The following is an 11,396-nucleotide window of genomic DNA, read 5'->3' as shown; positions in this document are numbered from 1 at the left end:
TGTAAGGCAACATTTTTTCTTTCTTTGTTTTTGTTTTGTTTTGTTTGTTTTCTGTCCACTCTGACAATCTTTGTCTTTTAATTGATATGTTTATGCCATATACATTTGGCATGTATTCATCGATATGTTAATATATTTATTGATATGTTAATATATTTACTGATATGTTGGGATTTAGATCTATTATTTTACTATTTCTCTTTTGTTTATTTCCTCTATTTTTTTATTCCTATATTTACTCCTTCCTACTTTCTTATGGCTGTTGGATTTATTTTAGTATTCCATTTAATTTGCACATTTTTTTTTTTAAAGATTCACACCTGAGCTAACATCAGTTGCAAATCTCCCTATCTTTTTTCTTCTTCTCCCCAAAGCCCCCCATATGTAGTTTTATATTCTAGTTGTGAGTACCTCTGGCTGTGCTGGGTGGGACGCCACCTCAGGATGGCCTGATGAGTGGTGCAATGTCCGTGCCCAGGATCTGAACCTGCAAAACCCTGGGCCGCCAACTGGAGCTCATGAATTTAACCACTTGGCCACCAGGCTGGCCCTAACTTATCATCCATTTTTTATTACATTTCTTTGTATAATTTTTATTGCTCGTTTTAGATCCTACAGTTTATACAATTAACTTTTCACAGTCTACTTGGAATTAATATTTTACCACTAAAAGTGGAGTTTAGAAATCTTGTGGCCATATATATCCCTTTAGTCTTTCGTTTATTTTATAGATGTCTTATATATTATTGCTACAAACATTAAAGATCACATCAGTTATAAATTTTGATTTCAACCGAGTATAATTTTAAGAAGTTTAGAATAGAATAGTCTCTCATATATACCCACCCATGTAGTTACCATTTCTTTTGATTCCTTCATTCTCCTGTTTTACGATGTTTCTTTCTGGTATCGTTTAACTTCTTTCTGAACAACTTCTTTTAGCAATTTTTTTAGAGCAGGTCTACCTGCTGGCAATAAATTTTTTGAGTTTGCTACTGGCAATAAATTCTTTTAGTGTTCCTTCATCTGAGAATGTCTTTATTTCACCTTCTTTCCCAAATGTTATTTTCACTGGATATATAATTCTGTAGTAATGATTCTTTTCTTCTGTACTTCAATTTTTTCCACTTCCTTGTGCCCTGCATGAATTCTGATGAAATATCTAGTCTGTTGAATCATTTTCTCCTGTAAATAAAGCTTTGATTTTCTCTGGTTGTTTTCAATATTATTTTTTTTCTATTCACACTGTTTTATTGCGATATTAATGGGCTTTTTTTTCCTTAGTTTATCTTGTTTAAATGTTTTTGCTCCTTGAATCTATTGGTATATGTTTTCTCAAAATTTAGGAAGTTTTCAGGCATTATTTCTTCAAACATTATTGGAACCTTTATCCTCTCTTTAGAATCTGTTGACATGCATGTTAATTCTTTTGTTATATTTGCAGAGGTCCCTAAGTCTCTGCTTATTTTTTTCCAATCTTTTAAAAAAATTTCTGTTGTTCAGGTTAGATAATTTCCGCCATTCTATCTTCAAGTTCTTTTCTCTGTCGTCTCCAAAGTACTGTTGAACTCATCCTGTGTGATTTTTTTTACTTGTTCTTGTATTTCTTTTTTCTTTATATATTCTATTTCTTTGCTAAGTCTATTTTAAATTTTTTTCAGGAGTGCTCACAATTGCTTATTGAAACATTTCTATAAGAGTAGCTTTAAAATCTTTGCCAATTAATTCCAACATCTTTTATCTTGGCGTTTTTCTCTGTTAATTGTCTTACTGCATGCCAGCTGAGTGTTTCCTGGTTCTTATATGCTGAATAATTGTGGATAGTATTCCGGACATTTTGGATATTATGTTATGAATCTATGATCTTGTTTAAGTCATATGGAAAATGCTAATATATTTTCTTTAATCAGGCAACTGACCTAGCTAGCTCCAAGCTACAAATTTCCACCCAACTTCTGCAGACTGGAGATCCAATGTCAGTTCAGTTTTCAAAGACTGGGCAGTGCCATTTGATCTGTCTCTGGTGTTACCCAACAACTCTGAGGCCTGAGTGGCAGTATCTGCTAATTTAGTTCTCAAAGTCTTCAGCTTGCTAGTTAGGGTCAGATTCATTCATGCATAGCTTGGGGTCAACCTCCAAGATTTCATAAAAAAACTGATGGGATTGTATTCCAAATACCACACCCTCTGTGGTTTCTAGGTACCTACAACTCCCCTTTGTTCCTCCAGCCAGAAAGCTGAAGGTTAGTTATCCCACTCTGTTTCATACTTCTGCAGTGCCCACTACATTCGAGACCAAGCAGTGGGATAGAGAGAGACAAAAACAAAAGTCAAAGGATTCTCCCCACCCTCGTGGTACCAGAACACCACTTGTCAGAGAAAGTTTCTCTCCATCAGGGTTTTGGCTCCTGTAGACTTTTATTGCACTGAAGCTTTTGCCAACATTGCCAAAAGATTGCTTGGCAAATGGGCATGAGCAATGAGAGGGAAGAAAAACAAATGAGAGTGGAGGTATCCCTGCCCTATCTCCGTAGCCAACTATTCAACCAGAACCAGCAGCTTCTCCTAGAGCGTCCTCCATCCATGCTCACGCCCACTTTGGTATTTCAGGTTGTTTTGCGTGATAGCTAGGGAATACCACCAGGGCAAAAAATGCTAAAGTCACTGCTGGTTCTGTGGCATTTAGGATTCTAGTCTTTTTCTACAAAGTGCCTGCTATTATTTATTGTTCAGAGTCTTCAAATGCCTGACCATGCGTTCCATCCAGATTGTTTACTTACCCTCACTGTGAAAGACAAGGTGGAGTGTGCTTACTTTATCTCACCCTGGGCAAGCGTAAATAATCTAGATCTCCAGTTTTTTCTATTAATAGTGATTGTTATGTTCTAACTGGTATACGATGCCAAAGTCCATGATGTGTGTGTTTTATTGGCCGTGTTATTCCTCTAATTAGTAACCAGTGCACACAAGTACTTTACATTATTCTGTGGGATTCTTAGTCATCTCGCGGCTATCTGAGTAAACTGTCAGTCAGTTTACTTATCTCTTGATGTGTTTTCCTGGTTTTCTGTTAAATTTGGCATATATGATGTCTCTTTCTTCCTCTTTAAGTCACTTGGTGAGCCGTAAACCTTGTCATTTTCCTGTTATGTCTATCATTCAGTTTTTGTGAATTTCCTGATTCATAATTGATTACCACAATATCAAAGCAAGGAGTACCTCACTGTAATTTTTTTTTATTTGAGTAGGACTGTTCAAGCTTTCTATTCTCTCTCAAGTCAGTTTTGGTAATTTCTTTTTTATTTTCTAGGAGAGTATCAGTTTCACATAAGTTTTCAAGTTTAATGACATATATTAATAATACCCCATTAGCTTTTAAATCTGGCTTAATATTAGTAAGAATCACCTACGTTTCTATTGCACACATTTAGTGCCCAGTACTGTTCTACATATTTCACTAATAATAACATGCTTAATCCTCTCGATTAAAGAGCAACAACTCATAAGTTAGGTACCAGTGATATGATTCTCCCCATTTTAGAGTTGAAGTAACTGAGGCATAAGCCCAAGTTTACCCAACTGGTACAGCGTAGAGCCAGGAGTCTGGATTCCCAGTGTTTGGTCTTAATGTCTTTATCTCCTTCCTATTACTGGATTCTGTGTTTATTTTCTTCAGTACCTCATTTTTCTTCTGTCTGAGATTATTATTTTTATGTTACTCTTCTTCATGCTACTTCTCTCACGCTTATTACTCTTTACATCTCTGCTCTCTTTTGTGAAATATTCAACTTGATCTTATTTCTCAGCAGTAACAGCCTATTAAATATTATGAATTATTATTTTAATTTGGAAATCAGGTTTCAGTTCTAGAAGGTATTTATTTTTTATCCTTCAATGGCAACTCCTTGAGGATTATCATTATTTTTAATTAATATTTTCATCTCTCTCTATTTAGTACTATTTCAGTGTTGTTCAGCATGATCTTATTCTTCGATATTACTAATTTGTTTTGTGGAAGTTGTAACTTTTCTCTTTTTTTAGTTCCCATAATTCTAGATAAGTCTATTAGAGTCCCTAAGACAATGGTAAATAAGCAAATAGGGGCAAGTGTACATTTGGGGAGGGCTAGGAAATGGTTTCCTCTGAGCTGAGATGCATAGAAAAAGCCCCTTGTTCCCAGCCCTTGCTGCATGTAAGAGGCTAAATCCACTTCTCTTCTCGCGGACTGAGTAATCTGGGCTCTTGCTGCCTGAATTCCTTTGGATGCTCCCCACAGCGGAATTGAGGATTGCTTCCACAGATCATTCGAGTCAACAGTACAGATGGATCTCCTTGATTTCTCATAAAATATACAGCTTTCTCTTCATGTTTTAGAGGAGAGTTAAATCTTTTTGTTAGTGGTCTTCCAGTTCTCTCATTGCACTACAGAAAATGAGAGCCATCCCTGGGAATTTACTAGAATAAAAGAGGCCTTAAGTATATTATCTAAGCTAAGCAAGTATGCTTAGGTTTTTTGCTGTCTTATTTCAAGGACAGAGACACTATGGGAAGGGATCAGGGATGTGTGTGCAAGCTGCAGCTTCTCAGAATGCCCTATTTTTACGCTGCTTTTCAAAATGTACCTTTCTGACTCTCTTACTGCACACTTAATGTAATAAAATATTAAAAGTAGCATCTTAGGCTTTTCATTACTCATTTTACATTTAGAAATGCAAAATCCATTGCATTTTATTTAAAAAATGTGTAAGCTGTGAAAAATTCACCCACTGATTAATGAACTATTCATTAGTTTGCTCTTTAGCATAAGATGGAAAGCTAAATAAAAACATTTTAAAGCAAAATTATGTTTCGCAACATTATGTGGCAAATTTAAATGTGCTGAATAATTATTGCTGAGAACAACAGCAATTAATGTTCAAGATAATGTGCCTATCTTGCAGGATTCAGTCATAGAAATAGAACCACTAGAAATGAGAGAGTGTGGAATTTATACAAAAGATTTGAATGCATACAGTTGCAAGTATCCATTATAGTTTTTGTATACCTGCTGCTTTTGCTTTTGGTGCTGGGCATGAAGAGCAGTGCAGTCTATCAGGAAGGAAAGAAGGATGTGAAATACAGGAGAGTAAAGGCAAACTGGAACCCGTGAAGACCAACTGGAACCCATCAAGACCAGTTTTGATGATCGAGGTGACATGCTGGAGAAATTGATGCCCAGCAGTTGCAGAAAATGAAGACGATCTGGTAGGAGCTGAAGGAGCCATGGGCCAGGCTGCTATACCAGGCCCACAAGGTGAGCCGGTGCACCTGCAGCAATATGCATGAACTACAACAGCGCTGGCTCTGCGCTGCCTTTCCGAACCTCAAAACACTTGGCCACTGCCTCAGTTTTGTTATCCAGATCCCACACAAAATGTCTCTTGTGGCCGATGATGATCTAGAAATATGGAACTGGAAAACTTTGGACCACTTTAGTTCAGTTGACCTAGTACAGATCCACAATGAGTACGACAATGTTGATTGGTCTATGTCATTTATTTCATTTTATTTTATTATTTTTTTAAAGAATGGCACCTGAGCTAACAACTGTTGCCCATCATTTTTTGTTTGTTTTCCTTCTCTGAAAGCCCCGCAGTACATAGTTGCACATTTTAGTTGTGGGTCTTTCTAGTTGTGGCATGTGGGATGCCGCCTCAGCGTGGCCTGATGAGTGGTGCCATGTCTGCACTCAGGATCCAAACTGGCGAAACCCTGGGCCCCTGAAGTGGAGTGTGCGAACTTAATCACTCAGCCACGGTGCTGGCCCCCAAGTGTATGTTATTTTAAAGAAAAAGTTATTTTAAAAGCCTATCTTTGCTCTGAAAAGAATCATAAAGCATGCCATCCTGAGGAATAACTATATTAGTGTGATAATTTGAAGTATTATAGTCTTTAAAAAAATGTATGATTACATCAATGAATTATATTTCAGGAAATAAAAGCATGCTACTGATGGATTTCTGAACTATATTAGGATTGGAGCTCTCTGTGTCCACTTGGATTTTTTTTCCAATGTCTTTTCCTGTGTTTTTTCCCTCATAATTCCTACAAGTGCGTACATGGTAATTTCAGTACAGTCATGTATAAACCATAATATTGGTAAAATATTGTTAGTAGGAGTAATCACGAACTGCCTAGAAGAGACATAAAATGCATATTTATCCAAAAAGAAGTGGCGTTGTTCTGTAACAGGATCCAACGAACCACAGTGTAATCAAAGTGGGATAAACCTAACGCGGTGTGAGAGTGCTTTGTAAAGCCGAAGTGCAAGAAACAGAACCCAAAGCTTATCTTGCACTTTTTCACACCAATTTAATGCCCATTAAGGATCATGAAAGATAAAGTTAAATTGATTCTGCACTAAAATTCTATGATGCTTTTCAAATGAATGTAATGAGAATGTATTATTCAGATTTTGGGTTTCATTAACACTGAAACAAAATGAGAGTAGAAGTTGTATATTTTCTTCCTAGAAATATCAAAATGCTAGATAATTCCACTGAACACTATGGTATTAGAATAATAAAGAAATCGAGCCAAATTAGAATATTGTTATTTTAAATAGCATAATATTTGGGGCTGGCCCCGTGGCCGAGTGGTTAAGTTCGCGCGCTCTGCTGCAGGCGGCCCAGTGTTTCGTTAGTTCGAATCCTGGGCGCGGACATGGCACTGCTCATCAGACCACGCTGAGGCAGCGTCCCACATGCCACAACTAGAAGAACCCACAACGAAGAATACACAACTATGTACCGGGGGCTTTGGGGAGAAAAAGGAAAAAATAAAATCTTTAAAAAAAAATAAATAAATAAATAGCATAATATTTTATTAATGATATAAATCTTTGACCTATATATTGAACTATTCTAAAAAGTTGCCAAGGGGCCTGCCTGGTGGCGCAGCGGTTAAGTTCTCACGTTCCACTTTGGCAGCCCAGGGTTCACCGGTTCCAATCCCAGGTGCAGACATGGCACCGCTTGGCAAGCTGTGCTGGGGTAGGCATCCCACGTATAAAGTGGAGGAAGATGGGCATGGATGTCAGCTCAGGGCCAGGCTTCCTCAGAAAAAAGAGGAGGATTGGCACCAGATGCTAGCTCAGGGCTAATCTTCCTCAAAAAAAAAAAAAAAGTTACCAAATATAAACAAAAAAATCTGTCTTTGTTTTTAAGCAATGAGGAGCATTTAGTTAAACACAGAAATTTCTGTGTGTTTTGTCCAGTCTCGCCTTCCTCTCACTGGGTTAACTACATCAGGGGTCAGCAAACTGGAAAACTGGAACCAGATCCTCCTCACACATTTTTCTATATGGGCCCCAAAGTAAGAATGTATTGTACATTCTTAAAGCTGGTAAAAAACACCAACAACAAAACAACCAACCCACGAAACAAAGAAGATGTAATAAGGTCCGTACGTGACCCACAAAACTTAAAATGCGTACAACCTGGCCATTCACAGCACGTTTGCCAACCCCTGGACTAGACTGTAAGTTCTTGAACGTCATCATTTACACGCTGTTCACCTCGATATACTTAGCTTGATGCATCATACATACTCAATAAATTTGTTGAATTTATGAAAAAGTACTTGGTGTTCACTATACGGGGCAGTCATATCAAATCTGGAGCTAACGGTACAGCTATGTAAGTTCCCAAGTGGCTGTTACCAGCACATCAGAGGAAGAGACTTGAACATGGACTGGGGGAAAAATGGCTATTGTACAAACAAAATTTCCCTTAATATGAATTTGTTGTGGAAGGTGACTTCATAGCTGGGGATTGTATTTCCTAGCCAAACTGACATCTAGGCGTGGACTTGTGACCAGCTCTTATTTGAATGAGCCAGAGATTTGTCTTTTCCCTTCATCTTTCTGGATTTGGAGAGCAACCAAAATACAACATACATACACACACGCAAGCAATGCATAAATCGTAATATTGTATCTTGAATGGTTTGCATGTAGCAGGAGGGATCATGCATTAAACTGCATCTCAAAACCACTCATCTAAATACATAATTTGACCAACAAAGCTATAGGTGTATATTCATTCAACTGTAACAAAAATTTTGCACACAGATCTGACTTTGTCAGTGTCCCCATTGGTTTCATACAAGTTCAGAAGTACTGGCATGGACCCTTTAACTTTCTGCCAGCTGCTTGACCCCAGAGTGCCTCATTATTTTTATGCAATTATAAAATTTATTATTGAGAGGCTACTTTTAGAGTATAAAACGAACTTGACCAGAATATCTAAACAAACCCAACACCATATACAATTGGTTGAGAGAAACAGGTGATATGAGTGACAATCTTTAACCTAGTTTATTTTCTTTTTTTCTGGCAAGAACTTTCTGAGGCATTGCTTTTATATTAAACTCGTAAAATCTATTATAATCTAAAATATTATGCATTATTTCTTCACTAAAAATTGTCCTCTTTAAATTATTTCTGACAGTGTTGCCACAGTAAGTACAAGTGCTTCAGTAGAGATGTGCTTAAAAGAATGGTGGACCCATACAAAAGCACTGATGCGGAGGGAACTGCGAGAGCGGAGGCAAGAACCTGTAGGTCAATCCACTCCTTGTCCAGTGTGGTAGATGATACTGGCTTACCCAGTGCCCGTTTTCTCTTCCTCTTTCCTTGGTTTTGTTTAGGAAACAGGTGAAAGTATCTTGATGTTACAGAAGTTAAGTCACTTATTAGTCCCCAAATCATCATTGGTCTAAACATGTATGGGTTATTCTATTCCATAAAGCAATATGATGTTAGAAGATTTCTTCTGGTAGATTCTAGGAAGATTTTCTTCCTTATTAACAAAGAATGGTTAGAAGAAACCTGTGTTTTTGTGGTACCTCTTTCTGTTTGAATACTGGTGTGTGTTCTGATGGCTTTTTGCCACGTTGAGTTGGCAGACATGAGTTTTGAAAGCTAGGTCTCAGCAGATATGAAATAGAATGGTGAAAAGTACCTCAGTTCTTCTTTTTAAAATTATTTTATTGAGGTCCTGTTGGCTTTTAACACTGTAAATTTCAGTTGTACACTATTATATATCAGTTTCTGTATAGATTGCATTGTATTCACTACCAATAGTTTAGTTTTTATCTGTCACCATCCCAGGTGCAGACTCACACCACTCATCAAGCCATGCTGCGGTGGTGAAACACACACGAAATAGAGGAAGATTATACAGATATTAGCTTAGGGCCACTCTCCCTCAAGCAAAAAGAGGAAGACTGACAACATGCTTTAACTCAGGGCCAAGCTTCCTCATTAAAAATATAAATAAGTAAAAAAATGAGAAATAAATGGTGTTGGGAAAACTGAACAGCCACGTGCAAAAGAATGAAAGTAGACCATTATATTATTCCACACACAAAAATTAACTCAAAATGGATTAAAAACTTGCATGTAAAACCCAAAACCATAAAACTCCTGGGTGAAAATATAGACAGTACTCTTTAACATTAGTCTTAGCAGTATCTTTTCAAATACCATGTCTACTAAGGTAAGAGAAACAAAAGAAAAAATAAACAAATGGGCCTACCTCAGACTAATCCAAAATATAAAGCATTTCAGTTCTTGAGAAAATCTATGAGCCATTGAATGGAACTCTGGACAATCTGTTTTAAAACTTTTGTGAAGGAAAACATAAATACCTTGAAGTTTTAAACCAAGGTCAGGATTTGTCAATGAAAGCCTTTCTAATTTCTGTTGACAGGGTATAAGCACTGACGGAAAGCATATAATAAAGATAAATCTGAGAATGAACCCTTATTTTAGTGCTTTGAAACCTTTTTCTAAGTGTTTTGATTATATCAACTCAATCTTTAAAACAACATTCTGAGAAAAACATTAATATATTGACCAAAGAGAAAACTGAGATACAAAGGTATATAACTTGAAAAAGATATTATATCTAGGTGATAATTGAACCAGCTTTGAAACTTAGCCAGTTGGGCTTGGGAGTCTAGGGTTTACCAGTAAATTACATAATTTCTATAGAAAAAAAAACTCCATGAGAAATGACAATATTCCCTCCTAACTTCCCTTCTTATAAAATGCAGCAAGCGTACCATGAACATTACAGTGCAAGTTGCAATGTCTAATTTTTAATTACTGTGTGTACTAATTAATAATCTGCCAATGAGATTTGAAAGTCTCTAAATTTATCATAAAAACCTATTTATTTTCTTCTTGTCAGATGCCAATCCACTTCCTGACATTTATTTATTTTTCTCCAGTCCAGAAAAGACAGGAAGAGTAGAACTATGGAGGAGTAATTGAAAAGGTGGAACAGACGGGGAAAGTCTTACACTTCTCAGATTCTCATAAATAGTTAAATATAAATTTTTATGAGAAGAATCATATAATTGCACAACTAAATTTCTAACTTTTCCTCTAAGAAAGGGTTGAGCTGTGTGAGCACATCTACATTCCTGGGTCACTGAGTTTTTGTATTTCACTCACTGGAGACAGAAGTAAAACGAATGCCTATAAGGTAGAAATTAAATTAGGTATGATCTAGTTTTCTGCTTCTTTCTTTCTTTTTTTTTTTTTTTTTGAGGAAGATTAGCCCTGAGCTAACTGCTGCCAATCCTCCTCTTTTCACTGAGTAAGACTGGCCCTGAGCTAACATCCGTGCCCACCTTCCTCTACTTTTTATATGTGGGACACCTACCACAGCATGGCTTGACAAGAGGTGCGGTGTCCGCACCCGGGATCTGAACCTGCGAAGCCCGGGCTGCTGAAGTGTCAAGTGCGAACTTAACCACTGTGCCACCGGGCCAGTCCCTCTGCTTGTTTCTATTATTGGAAATATTTAATAATGTCAGAGAATATATTTTGGCTCCATTAATATGATCACCTATATTTACACAAGATAGTATGCTAGGAAATGTGATCGAATCCTATTTGATATGTTATTTTCCTATAGAACAAGTAGAATGATATGATTTTAAACTGACCTCCAAATTATTTATTTCATTCAATACTCTCATAACCAGATACTCTCTGTGAGCCTTTTTGCTGGGGTCTAATACTCCAGGCTTTCATCCCACTGCCTGGTGCCTTAGTTGGCCCTTTATTTACACTGTAAATTATTGCTTCACTTTGATATTTCAGATTTTGCTTCTGAACCTTTTCTAAAGGATTAACCTATTTTTTATGCTCACCAAACTCTAAGTCAAGGAATAATTCCTCCTGAGCTCAATTTAAGCCTGAGGGTATGCATACTACATTCAATGTCCAGGGCACAGACTTGCCTTGGGGGAAGAAGAGAAGGAACCAGGGCACTACTGGCAGAATCTGAAAGGACAAACGAAATATTCTTTGAGCTCTTATTTAACTCTGCAGTACATATTTT

The sequence above is a fragment of the Equus asinus genome, chromosome 8, assembly GCF_041296235.1.
Source record: "Equus asinus isolate D_3611 breed Donkey chromosome 8, EquAss-T2T_v2, whole genome shotgun sequence".
NCBI lineage: Eukaryota > Metazoa > Chordata > Mammalia > Perissodactyla > Equidae > Equus > Equus asinus.
This window is presented reverse-complemented; position numbering follows the sequence as displayed.